We start from the raw sequence: 17,065 nt of genomic DNA on the forward strand, positions 1-17,065 counted from the left end.
AAAGCTAGTCCACGCAGCACACCTGTGAGTGTCCTGTGGCGCACAGGTTGGGATGTGCCGCTTTAGGGCACTGGTGTTCAGTGGGTCACAACCATATCCTTGATCAGCTGCAAAAGACAAGGAGGCTTCCATCTTTATTGTAGAAACAAGAGCATTTGGGCAAGTCCTGCCTTTTGGACAGATCCAGGAATTCCATACTCTTCAACATTTCACAAATGAAAATGGGAATAGTTGTCTATATGCATGCCCAAGATCAGTGTCTGAGTGCCCTTTCTCCACTATGGCAAAGTGCCAAAGGTTCATCTCCTTAGTACAATATATAACCTAGATTCATATACTGTAACTGGATTGCGGAATTTTATGTTCTATGGACTGTATCATTAGAATGTGCTTGCTGTTTCCTAAATAGGAGCTGGGGTATTGGCAGTTTGGAGGAGGATGGCAGCATGGGTGGGGGAGAGAGGATTTAACTGGTTCTCTTGCCATGGGCCCGATCCAGATGAGGATCCTGTTTAGGCTCTGATTTAGAGAGAGAAAGAAACCCAAGCACATCGGATTCGGCTCTACTGGTGGACTTAACGTAAAGTGTAGTTTGGCCCTGAAATAGCCTGCCCAACATAAGCTTGGGAAACAGGTGTGTCAGTAAACAGAACTTTTTTTTTTTAAAAAAGCTTAAATATGCTTAATCATATAATGGAATCTGGCTGCATTTATTATTGAAAAATAACTGCAGCTAAAAGACATTCGGAAATGTTTGCTGCCTGGCTCGGCAGTTATAGAGGAGATGGACAGGAATATACAAAACTGCTTTATAATGAGTCAGACCCTTGATCCAACTTGGTCAATGTTGTCTACACTGACCTGCAGTGGCTCTCCAGGGTTTCAGGCAGGGGTCTTTCCCCGCCTTACCTGGAGGTGCCTGGATGGATAACCTGGGCCCGTCTGTATGAAAAGCAGGTGCTCATCCACTGTGCTACAGCACATGTACACACTAACTTTTTAAAAGTATCCCCCAAAGTCAAAAGGAGGACAAAATATAGTGATTTACCAGGGACAGTGCCTAGAAAATATGGACAGAAGTCTCATGTGGAGTTGAAATACTCATTCCACACTTTGCAACAATTTGCAACATTCCTTCCAGTCAATATTTTGTGTTTTTCAAACATGGTAGACTGACCCTTCCCCTTTTACCCATCCGGTTTCTGTTGTGGTTTGTTGCATCTGGGCATGCATCTCTTAAGAAAAGAAAGAGAGAGAGAAAAACAAAACAAAAAGAAAAGGACATTTCATCTAACAACTGTCCATTGATTCAACAGTCCTTTATGCAGCTGTTCTTCTGTTCTACCAAAACAAAAACAAACAAAAACGCACATGGATTTCTTCCATTAATAATGGTGATTATTTAAGTGTGGGGGAAATATAGTCAAGCAACAGACAGATGATGACATTGTGCAACTTCTTTCAAAAGAGTGAGTGAACCAAGCGTGACAATCCTAGACCAAATATCCCATAGAAAGTGCCCAGATGCACTGGAGTGTTTGTAATTCCCTCTTGCACAAAGATACAGGAGTCCTGACTTTCTCTACATGTATCATGCTATTCCTTGCCTCATAATCACTCTGTTGACAAATGTTTGGTGCAGTCCTTATGAACCAAAATGCCATTAAAGAAGAAACCACATTTCTCCAATGGTTACTTAAAAAAGAAAATCTTTACAACCAATGAAGTCCAAATAACTTGGATTTATACCGCAATAGGAACAAACTGGCTTGAAGCCAATGACCCCAATAATCTTACCTGGGTTATGGACTAGCCATTAATCACATGTGGATGCTGTAAGTACATTTTCATAATGTGAGTGCATTCTATCCTATTTATAACATTTGATTAGTAATTAAATATCCAATAACAAGATTTGGGGGAGGGAATGAGTGCAATGTTGCTTAACCAGGGACCATATATTGTAGCTAAAAATATTTTGAGCTCAGCAGAGGTCTTTCTGCTATCCCTGCTGAGAGCATGGAAGAGGAGATTAATTATCCAGGCACAGTCCCGTGTTGAGCAATGATATCACTCCCTCTGTTTGTAAAGTGGGTTTGTCAGGTATAGGCAATCAGAGAGCCTAGATGGGGTAGAAGGGACCACAGCAGAGGGTCTCCAGTAACAATGTATGTTTATTTGAAATAGTTGGGATCCTGCATTTCAGGCCACAGGCCTCACAAGCTGGCTTACAATTCCCCCTCTATTCTCACTTGCAGCTCCTTCCTTAAACCTTTTCTTCCCCAGGAGGCTTCACACACAGGGCTTCTATGCTGAATCTACTTCAAAAGAGAGTGTGTGCGTTCACATACCAGGCAAACCTACCCCGAAGTCCCTTCGAGATTCTTGGACCACTCCACATACAAATCAGGCTTTGTGATGTGAATTCTAGCTTATCTTGACGTATTTCCAAATTTTTAAAATCCTGGTTTTAAGCTATTTTGTCTTAAAATGCCAGAACAAATAGGGAGAGGCATCGATGAAGAATCATTAGCATGATAAGAGGAAGCTCCCCCACCATTGGCTAGAAAGAAAACACGGAGCATGCCATGTGAACTTGTTTCAAAACAAAACCCAGGAGCAGAGGGAGGGGCTGCTTCTGTCAATGCTGTGAATGTAGTTCAAAGTGACTTCACTCAACATGTACCCTGAAGCATGAAGCCATGTGCGAATAACTCCCTGATAGACCTATTGCTAGGAACATGAGAAAGAATGGGCAAGGGGAACTTTGAGTCCTGTACTATGGCAGAACAGCTCCCCCCACACCCCACCCCAGTACTTGAGTTGGCCAGCCTTCCTCCAACTGCCTAATGGCACCTGGCGCTAGGACCCAGGAAGGCTTAGGGTGGTCCAGTGAGGGCTCCTGCACGCCTGCAAGCTGGTGAAGGGGTGAGTGGGATGAATAGGGGGCTGGTTGTTGGATTATTTATATAGGCTCAGGCTGATGAGTTTCTGGCACTGGCTAATGCAGCTGAATGGGCGCAGTAAGAGGTGGCTAGGTAGCTGAGGGCCATTTCTTGGAGGGATGGCCCCTGTGTGAAAACCAGGTTGGACCAGCAGCTCCATGGAGAGTGGAAAGGGGTCCAGTTGTGAAGTAATGAGTTGGTCCCTGGGCAGGGCAAGGTGACAGTGGCAGGGTGGCACCATAATCCTGCATCACAACACACTAAAAGACATTTGCACATCATGCCAAATGAAGTGAGGTGGGTAGCTAAGAGGGAGAGGGCCTTTTTGGTGGCGGCACCCCGTCTATGTTTTTTTTTAAAAAAAAATTAACATGTTTTGGATTGTATGTTGTATTTTTAAATTTTGTGTTGTAATTTTGTCATGTTTTATGTGTTTCTATTGTATGTTGCTTAATGTGTTGTGAATCTCCAAGGGAACAATTTGTTAAGGGGTGGCTAACAACAACAACAACAACAAAGTTGGGAACATGATGGAACACCAGGCTCCTTTGACATGGAAGTGCCCTTCTGGGGCAGCAACCCTATCAGGAAGGGTTCCAAAGGAAAAAATAGGCATGCTGTGAAGCACCCCTTTCCCCCCACTGATTGACTCCTGTAAAAGCCTCTCTTCTCTCTACATCACAAGACAAATACTGTGTTGGGAATGTATCATTCCGTCCTTTCTGTCATCAACAAAATGAGAGGGAGAGACCTCATGACCTAGACTGTGAAATCACTTAACATGTAACAGGTGTATAGAATTAATAATTGGAAAGCGTTGTTCAGGGTTGTGAAGGGGCTAATGTGCACCCTTTCCCCCTTGAATCAGTACTTGGAACCAACAATTACTCGCTGTGACATTTTAAATGAGTTTTTTGTGGACATAATCTCTTGTATTCAGGCCGCCTTAGATTCAAACTCCATAATTGTTACAGAGTCTGATGCCGAGGTGTCCAGCAGCTCCTCTTATATGATGACCCTAGATCAGTTTCAGTTTGTGACTCCTGAGGATGTGGACAAGGGATGGTGTAGCCTACCACCTGCCCTCTTGATCCTTACCTGACATGGCTTATACTATCTGCCAGGGAGGCTGTTGTAGAAGGCCTGTTACAGATTATAAATGCTTCTCTGAGAGAGGGTAGGATGCCTCCTTGTCTCCAGGAGGCAATCATTAGACTGCTCCTGAAGAAGCCTGCCTTGGATCCCTCAGAGTTAAGCAACTACAGCAGGGATTCTCAAACTTGGGTCCTCAGGTGTTATTGGACTTCAACTCCCATAATCCCCAGCCTCAGTGGCCTTTGGTTGGGGATTATGGGAGTTGAAGTCCAATAACAACTGAGGATCCAAGTTTGAGAATCCCTGAACTACAGGCCTGTCTCCAACCTTCTATGGCTGGACAAGGTGATTGAGAAGGTGGTGGCCTCCCAGCTCCAGGTAGTTTTGGAGGAAACTGATTATCTAGACCAATTTCAAACTGGCTTTGGGATGGGCTATAGGGTGGCGACTGCCTTTGTCGGCCTGATGGATGATCTCCAGTTGTGAATTGACAGAGGGAGTGTTAAATATTGGTCCTTTTGGATCTCTTGGTGGCTTTTGATAACATTGACCATAGTATCCTTCTGGAAAGTCTGAGGGGATTGAGGATGGGTGGCATTGCTTTGCAGTGGTTCTGCTCCTACCTCACTGGCAGATTCCAGATGGTGTCTCTTGGAGACTGATGTTCTTCAAAATCTGAACTGTGTCCCTCAGGGCTCCATATTGTCTCCGATGTTGTTTAACATCTACATGAAATCGCTGGGAGAGATCATCAGGGGATTTCATGCAGGGTGTTATCAATATGTTGATGACACCCAAATCTATTTCTCCATGTCAACATCATTGAGAAGGCATAATCTCCCTAAATGCCTGCTTGGAGGTGGTAATGGGCTGGATGAGGGATAACAAACTGAGGACGAATCCAGATAAGACAGAAGTACCTATTCTGCAGGGTCGGGACTTGGGAGACTATTTTGATCTGCCAGTTCTGGATGGGGGTCACACTCCCCCGGAAGGAACAGGTATGCAGTCTGAGAGTGCTTCTGGATCCAAATCTCTCCCTGGTGTCCCAGGTTGAGGCAGTGGCCAGAGGTGCTTTTTATCAGCTTTAGCTGATACACCAGCCTTGTCCATTTATTGAGATGAATGACCTCAAAACGGTGGTACATATGCTTGTATCCTCTAGGCTGGATTACTGCAGTGCACTCTGTGTGGGGCTGCCTTTGTGCATAATCTGGAAACTACAGTTGGTCCAGAATGTAGCAGTCAGGTTGGTCTCTGGTTCATCTAGGAAAGACCATATTACTCCTGTGTTGAAAGGGCTACACTGGCTGCTGATATGTTTCCAAGCAAAATACAAGGTGCTGGTTATTACTTAAAAAGACCAAAACAGCTTAGGCCCTGGGTATTTAAGAGAACGTCTTCTTCACCATGAGCTCCATTGGCTGTTAAGATCATCTAGAGAGGTTCGCCTGCAGTTGCTGCCAACTCACTTGGCGGCTACTTGGGAATGGGCCTTCTCCATTGCTGCCCCTGGAGTTCAGAATGCGTGGGGGAGCCACAGCAGGAGAGAGGGCATGCCCTCAACTCCTGCCTGTGGCTTCCAGCAGCATCTGGTGGGCCACTGTGCGAAACGGGATGCTGGACTAGATGGGCCTTGGGCCTGATCCAGCAGGGCTGTTCTTATGTTCTTATGAAATAAGAGCCTTCCCATTTCTGGCAACTTCTAAAAAGGCACTGAAGACACATTTATTCACCCAGGCTTTTAATTAGATTCATGGTTTTAATTTTTGATGCTGGTTTTAAATGATTTTAATGCTAATGTTTTTAATGTTTAAATGATCTTAAATGTTTAATTGATTTGATGTTTTACATGATGTTAATTGCAAACCACCCTGAGACGCAGGTTTTGGGCGGTATAAAAATATGTTAAATAAAAATAAATAATAAAATATGCTGTCCAGCTTTTATTATGGGCTAGGGTGAGCTTGCCGAGTGGTTACTGAATTAGGGTCTTTTTGCAGAAGTTTCAGTGGGAGTTCCTTTTCCTTAATGGTTTACAGAAGAAGGCCTTCAGCGAGGTGAAGCTTCTCTGATGTTTAATGAAGCTCATTCTAAGGCCAGGGAGAATTGTGGGTTTGTTGTCTAGAGTAGATAGTATCACCTTTTCCTGGATCTAGGAGTGTGTAGCTGTGGCTATGAACCTTTAACTGTGAGTAAGTTCAGTCCCTGGCTATGAAATTAACCCAGGGGCTTTTGTGTCCAGTCTCGTTACTCTGAGCTGCAATTTTCATTTCTCCTGAACACAAGCTGACAACCGCCCTGGCCTCGCTATTAGAAAATGCTGCAAACAGATGGAGAAACTCTTTTCTTGAGGGCTTTGTCTGGCAATCACTTGCCAGCAATCACAAATGTTTCTAACGCTAGAATTCAATGCATGCTGTCTTGGAAGCCCCATTGGAGGGAAAGGGAAAGCGGCCCGTCATATCACCCACCCCTTCCTCTCCCCTCAAAGCCTCAGCATCGGAGGAAGTGGTGTAAAACAGCTAACTCTAACCAGCTTCAAAGCGATATGGTTTGCCACCCAAAAATATGTCTCCGAAGCTGTGGAGAACCACATGCAGAATCATGTCGATGCTGATGCAAATTCAATGGTGAAGCTCATCTAGGACCCACTGAACTAGATGCATCTGTGGACATTAGTTGCCTTGCATGACTAATTGTGCATGATCAGAACAAGCGTCAGGCCGTCCTCTGTGCGTGCAGCAGCAGAACTAGCCTCCGATTTAAGCTGCTTCTCATTTTGACTTTGCTTCAAAACTAGCCGTGACTAATTGCAGCTGGCAGACTGGCCATGTTGTCAAATGATGCCAAGCTTCACAGCCAGCATGCCAAGAAACTAGTACTGAAGATTAGGGGAGGGAATTAAATCTTGGTTTGACCCTTGCTCTGTGTTCTGTATCAGATTTCTATCCAACCCCATGAACCCTCCTGAATGTTATGTGAGAGATCCAATGAATGGCTTCATCTTGACATTCACAGTATGAATCTTTGAGAATGTTCAAGAGCATTTGTGCAAGTCACGGTGTGCTGTTCTTTCAGCAAGAAAGGATATGGAATTGGATTTCCCTGTAAGCAGTATTTACGAGGGACTTCCTGTAAGGATTCTGTAACACCATGCTTGAAAATCAATGCCGGTGGGAGAATGGAACTGTAGATGAATGCTAAGGCTTACAACGTCAGCAGAAGAAGAGATGGCCTTGTGGTAACAAACATGAATTGTCCCCTTTGCTAAAGTGGGTCTGCCTTGGTTTGCATTTGGATGGATGACTACATGTGAGCGCTGCAAGGTATTCCCTTTAGGGCATGGGGTCATAGCTCAGTGGAAGAGCATCTGCATGCTCCCAGCAGGGGAGAAAATATTTGGGGGGTTAAAAAAATGAGTTATTAGGGTTGGCAGGGGGAATGGAGTTCAGTACAAAGAGGAGGGGACTCCTCAAATGCTTAGAGGATGGGGTTGTAGCTCAGTGGTAGAGCATCTGCTTTGTAAGCAGAAGGTCCCAGCTTCAATCCCTGGCATCTTCAGGTAGGGCTGGGAGACACTTGTGATTCAGCAATGTCTGGAGGCCTCCAGGTTGGAAACCACTGGTGTAGACCATGGGTTCTCAACCTTGGGGCCCCAAATGTTGTTGGACTTCAGCTCCCGTAATCCCCAACCAAAGGCCATTGGGGCTGGGGATTATGGGAGCTGAAGTCCAGTAACATCTGGGGACCCAAGGTTGAGAATCCCTGGTGTAGACAATACTGAGTTAGTTGGATCAAACATCTGGGGACCCAAGGACTTGGTAGATGGACTTGGTAAAAGGCATCTACCTGCCTTCCTATGATCCTCATATTGAAGGTCACAAGGTACCTTTGTAAGGGCCCGTCCTGCAGATACGCCAATATGGAAGGTAAGGGGGCTCATGTACATCCAGGTCATCCTTCTCCTCCCTAGGCCCCTGCTAACTTGGCAAAGAGGCACCTTTTAATGTGGTGGTTCTCTTTATTTAGCAGGGGGAGAGTAACTGGCCCTATCTACCCCCAGCATAGTACCTCCAGTGACTGTTGCTGGTGTCTATCTTATGTTTCTTTTTAGATTGTGAGCCCTTTGGGGACAGGGAGCCATCTTATTTATTTATTATTTCTCTATGTAAACCGCCCTGAGCCATTTTTGAAAGGGCGGTATAGAAATTGAACAAACATACAAACAACAATATTGCCTGCTTCCCCTGGCTGGCCTCTCTCCACGGAACCCGACGTTCTGCTGCCTCTGTTCCTCCTCTATCTCTTTATCCCCCAGCTTGAAAGACCCTCCTCACCCCACCCCCTAGTGATCCCACAAGATCGTTTTCTTCTCAGCTCTCATGAGAATGCCCTGTGAAAGTCCCTCCTGAGCATCATCCTCATTGCCCTGGAAAAATGTTTTACACATCTGGCTGTGTGCTGATGCCCTGATGTCTCCTCCAGTTCTTCTGGCTTGTACCTTGAGATGCAGTGGGAGGCACAGTCCGGGGTGGAATAATCCCTGATAAGCCTGTATCTAGTTACCGCTGAAAAAGCAAAGGAGCAGTCCCAAATGCTGCAAATTTGCACTGGTGTCAAGGTAGCAATGCCAAGGGAAGGAGAGCTGGTCTTGTGGTAGTGAGCATGAATTGTCTCCTTTGCTAAGCAGGGTCTGCCCAGGTTGGCATTTGGATGGATGACCACATGTGAGCACTGTCTGTGGTAAGATATTCCTCTTAGGGGATGGGGCTATAGCTCAGAGCATCTGTCTGCATGCAGAAGGTCGCAGGTTCACCCCCTGGCGGTATGGCTAGGAAAGATTCTTCCCAGAAACCTTGGAGAGCCTCTGCTAATCAGAGCAGACAATACTGAGCTAGATGGAGCAAGGGTCTGACTTGGGATAAAGCAGCTTTCTATGCAACTGGGCAGTGGGGGGGGGAGACTTTTCTTTTTTACATCTGGCTCAGTTGCCAGAATGATCTGAATGAAAGTCAGGAACAGGAATCTCACTTAGCTCACCTGCCTTGCTTGTGTAGCCCATACAATGCATTATGGAGCTTGGCTATTGAGCTTAGCATCTGTTGAGAATTGTGCTATCGTGTTGACTGCTAGCAATCACATTCCATGTGAATTTCTGGGTAGAAGGCAGGAGTGGTTTACCAGTGCCTCCTCCCGCACAGTATGAGAAGATGCCTTTCAGCACCTCCCGATATTGCTGCTGCCCAATATAGGTGACTACAAATATGCTTACTAGGCACAGTCTGGGAAACACACCGGCGGGGACTTGAACTAACAGCGAAGCTATTCTCCCGACCAGGAGAAATTGGGCTAAGGGAGCCTAGCCCAATTACTCCTGGTCGTCTGCTGTCACGGGAGCTGCAGGGCTCCCAGCAGCAAACCACCAAAGGTACCTCTCCCCTTAAACGGGGTTAGTGGAGTGAGTGCTCCGCTAACCTCATCTGGTTGACTGTGTGCTGCTATGCCGCGGCTCCGTGCCATGGCAACTGAGAAGACCCCTGTCGGGAGCATAAAACAAACCTCCCAGCCCCGGGGGACTCTCCAGAATGCCCCACGTACTCACGGGGAGCATCATGGAACTTCCGGGGGCCAGTTGGCCCCCGATCCCCACCGCCCCTGCTGGCTCTATGATGGAGCTGGCAGTCGTGTGGATGGCCGATCTGGCCACCCAGGGCTCCGCCGCTTATCGTCTGCGGGGAGAGCGGGCTAAGCCCGCTATCACCACATACTTCTTTGAGGTGCTTCGCAGCAATTGTGTGAAGTGCCTCTCTCTCTCTTGCACTCCAGGCAAGCTGCTTCCCCACTGCCAAATGCCTTGGAGTCTCCAGGACTCAGCTAATTTCCTGGTGACTATTGACAGCCATCCTGGAGATTTTAATAGCTTGATATTGTGAAAAATATTGGGGAAAGTATGAAGGCGGGGCGGGGGGGGACTTCCACAAATAACTTCAATCCGAGTTGGCAGCCCTGGAGGTCATTCCCGCAATCAAAACCTGAGGCTATGCACACGATGGGAGGAAATTGGGCTAGTGGAGGCTAGCCCGATTTTCTCCCATCGTGAGCATCACTGGGCTCAGCTGCAAGCCCGGTGGTTCTTCAGCGGTCACCCACTTATGTAACCTGGTGCTTAAACTGGGTTTGCGGAGCGAGTACGTCGCAAACCCGGTTTTTGCAATCGTGAGTTGCCGTGGTGCGGCTCCATGCTGTGGCAATTCACAAGTAGACCCCTGACCGGGAGGCTCAAAAGCAGCCTCCTAGCTCAGGGGGGTCTCTCCAGCATGCCTGCACAGCCCCCGATCTGCCCAGCCCCCGCCGGCTCCATCACGGAGCCGACAAGTCTTGTGGGCGGCCGCTTTGGCTGCTTGGAGCCGACTGCCTGCTCGTGTGCAGAGAGAGCGGGCTTAGCCCGCTCTCCCCGCTAGCCCTCCCCAGGCGGCTCCCACTGATCGTGGGAACTGCCTCACTGTGTTCTACCCAGGTTTGGTTGCTGTGTGTGCTCCCAATTTTTGGTTGCGTGGAAGCAAGTTAAGAGGGAAACCTGGGTAGATGTGATTGTGTGGAAGCAAGGTAGGAGGGAAAGTGACTCAGGCTTTCCTCCTACCTTGCTTCTACACAATCACTTCTTGAAGCGATTCTCACAGTCACTGGAAAGCAGGCTAAGGGAGCTTAGCCCACTTTCCAGGGACCGTGGGAACCACGGGGCTCGCAGGTGAGCCTGGTGCTCCCAAGGCGGCTCCCCTTAGACGAGGTTAATGGAGCGAGTGCTCCATTAACCTCATCTTTTTGCTCATGTGTTGCCGCGGCAACACACAAGCTGACCCCCGACCGGGAGGAAGGCTCTCCAAGCAGCCTCCCGGGCTCGGGGGTCTCTCCAGGATGCCCCCCCGTGCTTGTGAAGGGCATCCTGGAACTTCCAGGGGCTGCGCGGCCCCTGATCCCCGCTGGCTCCATGACGGAGCCAGCAGTCATGTGGGCAGCTGATCTGGCCGCCCAGGGCTGCCGTTTGATCATCTGTGGGGAGAGCAGGCTAAGCCCGCTCTCCCCGCAGAACCCCCTCCGGCACTTCACACCGATCATGTGAAGCGCCTCCTTATCTACTCAGGTTTTCCTCCTGGCTTCCTTCCACACAACCAAAGGTTGGGAGAACCCACAGCTCCCAAATCCGGGTAGAACACAGTTTTTGATTGTGTGAATGAGTTCCTAGTTGAGACGGGGGCAGAGTGGAAAGTGGCAAAGCAATATAGCGGCTTGGTAGTGTCAGTTTTGGGATTGCTCTTGGGTTGGACCCAATTATGCACTGCTCCATTAGAAACAATCCAGACTCCAGAATCTTTCCTCACTCTCGATACTCTCCAGCATCTCACTGATGAAAATAGGGACATGCCTGTGAATGTGGAGGGGGTATGGCCAAGCAACTTGGGAGAGGAGAGGTATAATCCTGAATACAAGCATTCCACCAATGGAAAGCAGGTCATAAGCACAGGCAGAGCACATGATTCCAGATTACCAAAGCAGATGAGGCAAGCCCAGCCCCTCCGGCATGTCATAGACGAAAACTGTAACAACTAGCTTATAGCATCCAATTATCATACCTAGCCCCCACCCATATTTCACATTGCTCAAGTTGGGATTCCACCCACCATATGCTACGCACTGATAGTGTCTTAGAGTCCAAAAAACCCAGAGACTATAACAGGGAGGGATTCCAGATAGGGAGTATCCCTGGAAAATAGTTAGAGCCTCTCCTGCTGCCCTCTCCTGCTCTCCTGCTGCAGGCCTGCATTAAGAACCCTGCCCCACTTCCCTTGGACTAGCAGAATCCCTGCTGCAGACCTGCTTTCAGAGCCTTGCCCGAGAGGTGTATAGACCCCTCTTTAATAAACCTGTTGAGTTACCAAAGCCTAAATTAGCAGTCAAGGTTGAGACAACACCACTCATAACATCCACTTCTTTTGCAGTTTCTTCCTCACATGCTAGATTCCCAAGCAGAGGCCGAGCCTGCTGTACCTGCCAGCACCAGCCATGGGTGCAAACAGAATGTGTTTGCTCTCTCAAAGCCCATTATCATGCTTTCCATAGCAAATCTTCATCAGTGTTTCCTGTCCTCATAACATCATTGTGCAAAATGAGGGGGAAACAGCACAGTGCTGGATTACACAATACCAATCACCATTAGGGATGTGCATAAAACCGGTTCTCCCGGTTCGGTTCGGGTCCGAACCGGGTCCGGACCGGACCGGGGTGGTTCGGTTTTGGTTTTGCCAGACCACCCCCCCGGTCCGGTTCGGTTTCGAACCGGTTCGGATCCGAACTGAACCGGTTCGGATCACAAAAAGTGGCTGGTTTTGAAGGGGACATTGTGTTCTACCTGCCACCCAAATTTCAAGTCGATTGGACCTTCCTCTGATTTTTTACAAATTTTTTTCAAAAAATAAATTTTTGCCCATAACTCACAATGTGGAGCCCTTAGGGGCAAAAAAGCTGGGGTGGGTGGTAGCCACCCATGGGTGTCCTCCACCCCAAAAATCCCAAGGCAATTGGTGGCTCCTAGTATTATTGGTGAATTTCTGAAGAAAATTTTTTTCCCATTGGCTAGAATGGGGGTTCGGGGCTGCCCCAGACCCACCTCTGTGGGGTGGCAGCACCCCCAAAGTGGGTCCGGGGCCATGGCAAAAATGCCCTCAGTCCCTCCCAGCAATCCCCGTAGAGATAGGAGTGATGGTTCTGTTGTTTTTCTGAGGTATTCTGAGTGTAGATTCTATGATAGCTTATGAGATTTCCAATGAGACACCATGAATCCACTCTCATTTGCTATCACAGAATCCACACTCACTCAGAACACCTCAGAAAAACAACAGAACCATCACTCCTATCTCTACGGGGATTGCTGGGAGGGACTGAGGGCATTTTTGCCATGGCCCCGGACCCACTTTGGCGGTGCTGCCACCCCACAGAGGCGGGTCTGGGGCAGCCCCGAACCCCCATTCTAGCCAATGGAAAAAAATTTTTTCTTCAGAAATTCACCAATAATACTAGGAGCAACCCAACAATTGCCACCCCATCTTTTTGGCCCCTCTCTCTGGGCGCCCTAACACATAACACCTAGTCAGTCCATCTTAATGCCTACCTACTACCACCACTCCTATCCAAGCAAGTAAGAGGAGGACACTCAGAGAGACAACACCCACTCTCTGATCTAACAAAAAGGCCACTGCTGTGCTGCCTGCCAGCACAGCAGCAGCAGCGGAGCAGCACACTAAGCACAAGAGCAGCACACACAGAGAAGAAGCAGGAGGCGGAGCAGCAGAGCAGCAGACCTGCCGCTCTGCATGATGGGTGACGTGATGCCCAAAGGAACCACCGCCTCACTCAGTGCCTGCCACTGACTAGGCCCGACAGACAGAAGCCAGCCAACCTGCTCTGCTCTGCTCTGATGCTCCCCATGGATGATGCACACACACCCTACATCTGCATCCCAATGACCAGACCAGACCAGACCAAGTGCACAGAGTCAGCACAGGCCAGCAGCCACCAGCCCAGCAACAACAACAGCTACTACTGCTACCACCACAACCAGTGTTGCCGCTACAATAACATTCCCAGTCCAGTCACGCGCGCCACAGCCTGAGCCTAGCACACAGCCAACAGCTGCTGCCAGCCAGTGCCTGGCAAGCCCAGCCAACATGAGGAGGAGAGAGCTAACAAGTAGACGGCGCACGCACATCACCAACCCATCACGACGGCGCAACTGCAAGGGGAGAGGGCACAATTACAGGCAGGGGGGGGAGGAGGAGGAGGAGGGTAGCAAAATATATAAAGCAATATATATCAAGAGAACACAAGCCAGAAGTTTAAAAAAAAAATTAAAAGAAAGACTATAACCAGCAGAAAAAACTTGGGGGTGGGGGTGTGGGGAGGGGGAACCAAACACAGACTCTGAGGGGGGCCACTAAGTGAACAGAGACAATGAAACCACAATTGCTGCAAATTAATAATAGCAAATGAATAAGTGGAACCAAGCAAAGAAAACTGGACTCGGTTTGGCAGCAGCAAACTTGGGAGAAGGCTGGATGGGGTGGGGTTGGGGTGGGGTGTGGTTGGACTTGGAGGGGCAAGTTTGGAGCAGGGAACCAAAACTGATTATATGGGACAACAAGAAACAACAACAGAATCCTCTGGGGGTGGGGGGGAGGGATTCAGGGAACCAACTCGCAGGGCAGCAGCAGTCAGCAGAAACAAACAAAATGGTACAATTTAAGCAAAACCAGCAAGCAATATATAACTGAAACCAATGGAATGCAATGTGAAAATCAAAAAGTTGGACAACAACAAGGCAGGACAAAGAGCAATAATTAATGGAAGAAGATTTAAAGCAATGAGGATGCAGTGGGTGGGAGTGGGGGAGGGGGAGGGTAGGCCCAAAGGATGAGAAGGGAAAGGGGGGGGGGGGAGAAAAGCAGACAGACAAGGAACAGGGAAAATTGGGGGAAATTAAGAAGAAAGTAAAGTGAAGTAACACACAGTATACAGACAAGAGACAGACAGAGAGAGGAGACACACAGAGAGTCACAAAGGGCAGGTGGACAAAGGATTAGACAGAGCACACACAGAGAGACACAGGACACAGTCAGGACTCACAGAGACACCAGAGCAGCCAGCAAAGGGCAAGCAGGTCTCAGAGATGATCCCACAACTGCAGCCAAGAGAAGTTTCCAGAGAAGAGGCTTGGGTTTATATAGGTTTGAAATTCCCTCCTTTGGGAGCCCCCACCTTTGCACTCCCCCCACGGCCAACAGGGTGCCAGCTCTCAACAGTGCAACAGCCAAGCAGCCTACCAGACCAAAGGACTCATTCTGGCCAATCAAGGATCAATAGCGCAGCCAATACAATGCCTGGAAATAGCATCACAAAATGGATGCAAGGAGGAGCAAAAGTTTCGGGAAGGAGACACAAAATGGAGGACACACTTGGAACTTTAAAGAGACACTCCAGAGACTCAATTTCGTTCCCGAACCGGTTCGGGAAACCCGAGCCGGTTCGGTACCGAACCGGCTCGAATTCGGTCCGGCTCGGTCCCCGGGAGGGCCCGATTCGGTCCGGGATCGAGCCGCCGGATCCGGACCGGTTCGGACGAACCGGTCCGGATCCGAACCGAACCGCACATCCCTAATCACCATTGCTACCAGAACCACACAGAAAGTGGAAAGGTGAGCAGAAAAGGCGGAGAGGGGCAAGGGGCTTTCTTGAAACCATTAACCACCCCAAGGTTTTGTTTTGATCTGAAAAGGTTTGCCTCAGAACATTCCGCTCAGCCCCAATAATGCTTCCTGCAAATATCAAACGAATCAGTCAGTTTTATTATCTAGCCAAAGGCCAGAACAATAATGAATCTATAGCTATAAGCAATACTCAGAGATAATAAAATACTGCAACTAGGTACAAGAATCAGCAGAACTGTCCAAATATTGGCTTTAACCATTTCCCCCTCCTGTGCATGGTCTACAGAAAAAAGAAATGTGATGAATATAGGAACTGTCCTCTTTACCCCGTCGGCTAAATTTTTGGATAAGAAGACCTATACAGAATTCTAGGTGATTGAATACAAAATAACAATTTTATATAGACTGAAGAAGAAAGGAAGGAAGGAAGGAAGGAAATTCCCACCATGTCACCTTCCCATATAGATATACATTAGAGCTGTGTGTAACAGTAACCCCAATTCTGTTCTGGGATGTCTCGGACTTCAGAGTAGCCCCCGATTTGATTTGGGGCTTTGGATTGGCAAAGTGGTTCAGCCCAGCCTTGCCGGGGCAAATTCATCAGCCCTCCCTTAAACACCCTTCATCAGCCCACCCCTCAGTGTGTTGTCAGCCCTCCCCTCAACATCTTTCCCCCAACCCCTTTACTTACAGGGAGAAGACAGGCACAGCTGCAGAGACTAGAGCTGCTCTTAACCCTGGACTTCAGGGCCAAAGTCCAAGGCCTCCACAACCTCTGGGGGACTCCAAATCCTCCTTAGCCTGTCCTGGGTGGTGGTGGTGGGAGTGTGGAAAGAAATATGTGGGATGGGAATATGTTAAGTTGTGTGTTGAAATGTTTCTGCTATTGGATATTTGCATAAATATGCCTGTTTTATATTCTTACATTCTTGTGAGTTCAGTTGCTGTTTGTGCCCTCTAGAACCCACATGTTAAAAATGCTGTGTCACAGTGTGTGTGACACACTGGAGGGACCTCAGTGTGTGAGGCCCCTCCAAAGCAGTGGGGCCTCCAAAGGCCTTTAGATCCAGGCTCCAAAATTACTTAGGTGCACCTCTGGCAGCAGAGGCGTATCTAGGGAAAATAGCGCCTAGGGCAAGCACTGAAATTGCGCCCCCTGTCCAAACATCTGACACCCATCTTTCAGATAACTTTACCATAATATCAGCTGAAAAATACAAGTCAAGCTCATTAATCTTTTAATATTTCAAAAACTATTTAGCAGTGGACGTAGCCAGACCAAAAAATGCTGGAAAACTACAAATTTCAGTATGCTGGGGCTCATGAAATACCCAAATACTATGTGGAGGTGTACTTGGAATTGGAAAACTAAACAGAAGTACCTGTCTAATTCTCTGCTATGCATTGTAGCATCATTATTACATAAGTTTTAAAAATAAATGGAGAATTTGACTTTTCCCAGATACTCTGTAAATAATTAAAGGATATGCAGAGTAAACTGTGTCACTGCTTGGAATATATTCTAGTCTTTCAGAAAGACAGTTAAAATGAGAGAAAGAGAGCAAGAAACTCCCAGTGGGCATTAATACTAAGGATTTTACATGGATTCAAAGACAAACTCACCATTAATAGCCATGTTATTAAGACATCACATTTAACTTGCTTATCACAAGAAGCAAAGTAAGAGCAAATGAATACAATCCTAGCTCATAAGCTTCAGCTCGGTATTCACAAGCCCTGATTCTCTGTACATAGTGCCAAACT

General features: G+C 47.8%; 1 protein-coding gene and 1 non-coding gene across 3 annotated transcripts in view; one reads left to right on the plus strand and one right to left on the minus strand.

The window, feature by feature from the left end:
• The window catches only part of KCNK12 (potassium two pore domain channel subfamily K member 12), a 99,376-nt gene that overhangs the window by 43,680 nt on the left and 38,631 nt on the right, over positions 1-17,065 (minus strand). The gene's annotated exons all lie outside the window — the stretch shown is intronic.
• Positions 7,533-7,604, plus strand: TRNAT-UGU (transfer RNA threonine (anticodon UGU)). The gene has a single exon. It is a non-coding gene; the product is annotated as a tRNA-Thr (tRNA).

The sequence above is a fragment of the Hemicordylus capensis genome, chromosome 1, assembly GCF_027244095.1.
Source record: "Hemicordylus capensis ecotype Gifberg chromosome 1, rHemCap1.1.pri, whole genome shotgun sequence".
NCBI classification, from domain to species: domain Eukaryota; kingdom Metazoa; phylum Chordata; class Lepidosauria; order Squamata; family Cordylidae; genus Hemicordylus; species Hemicordylus capensis.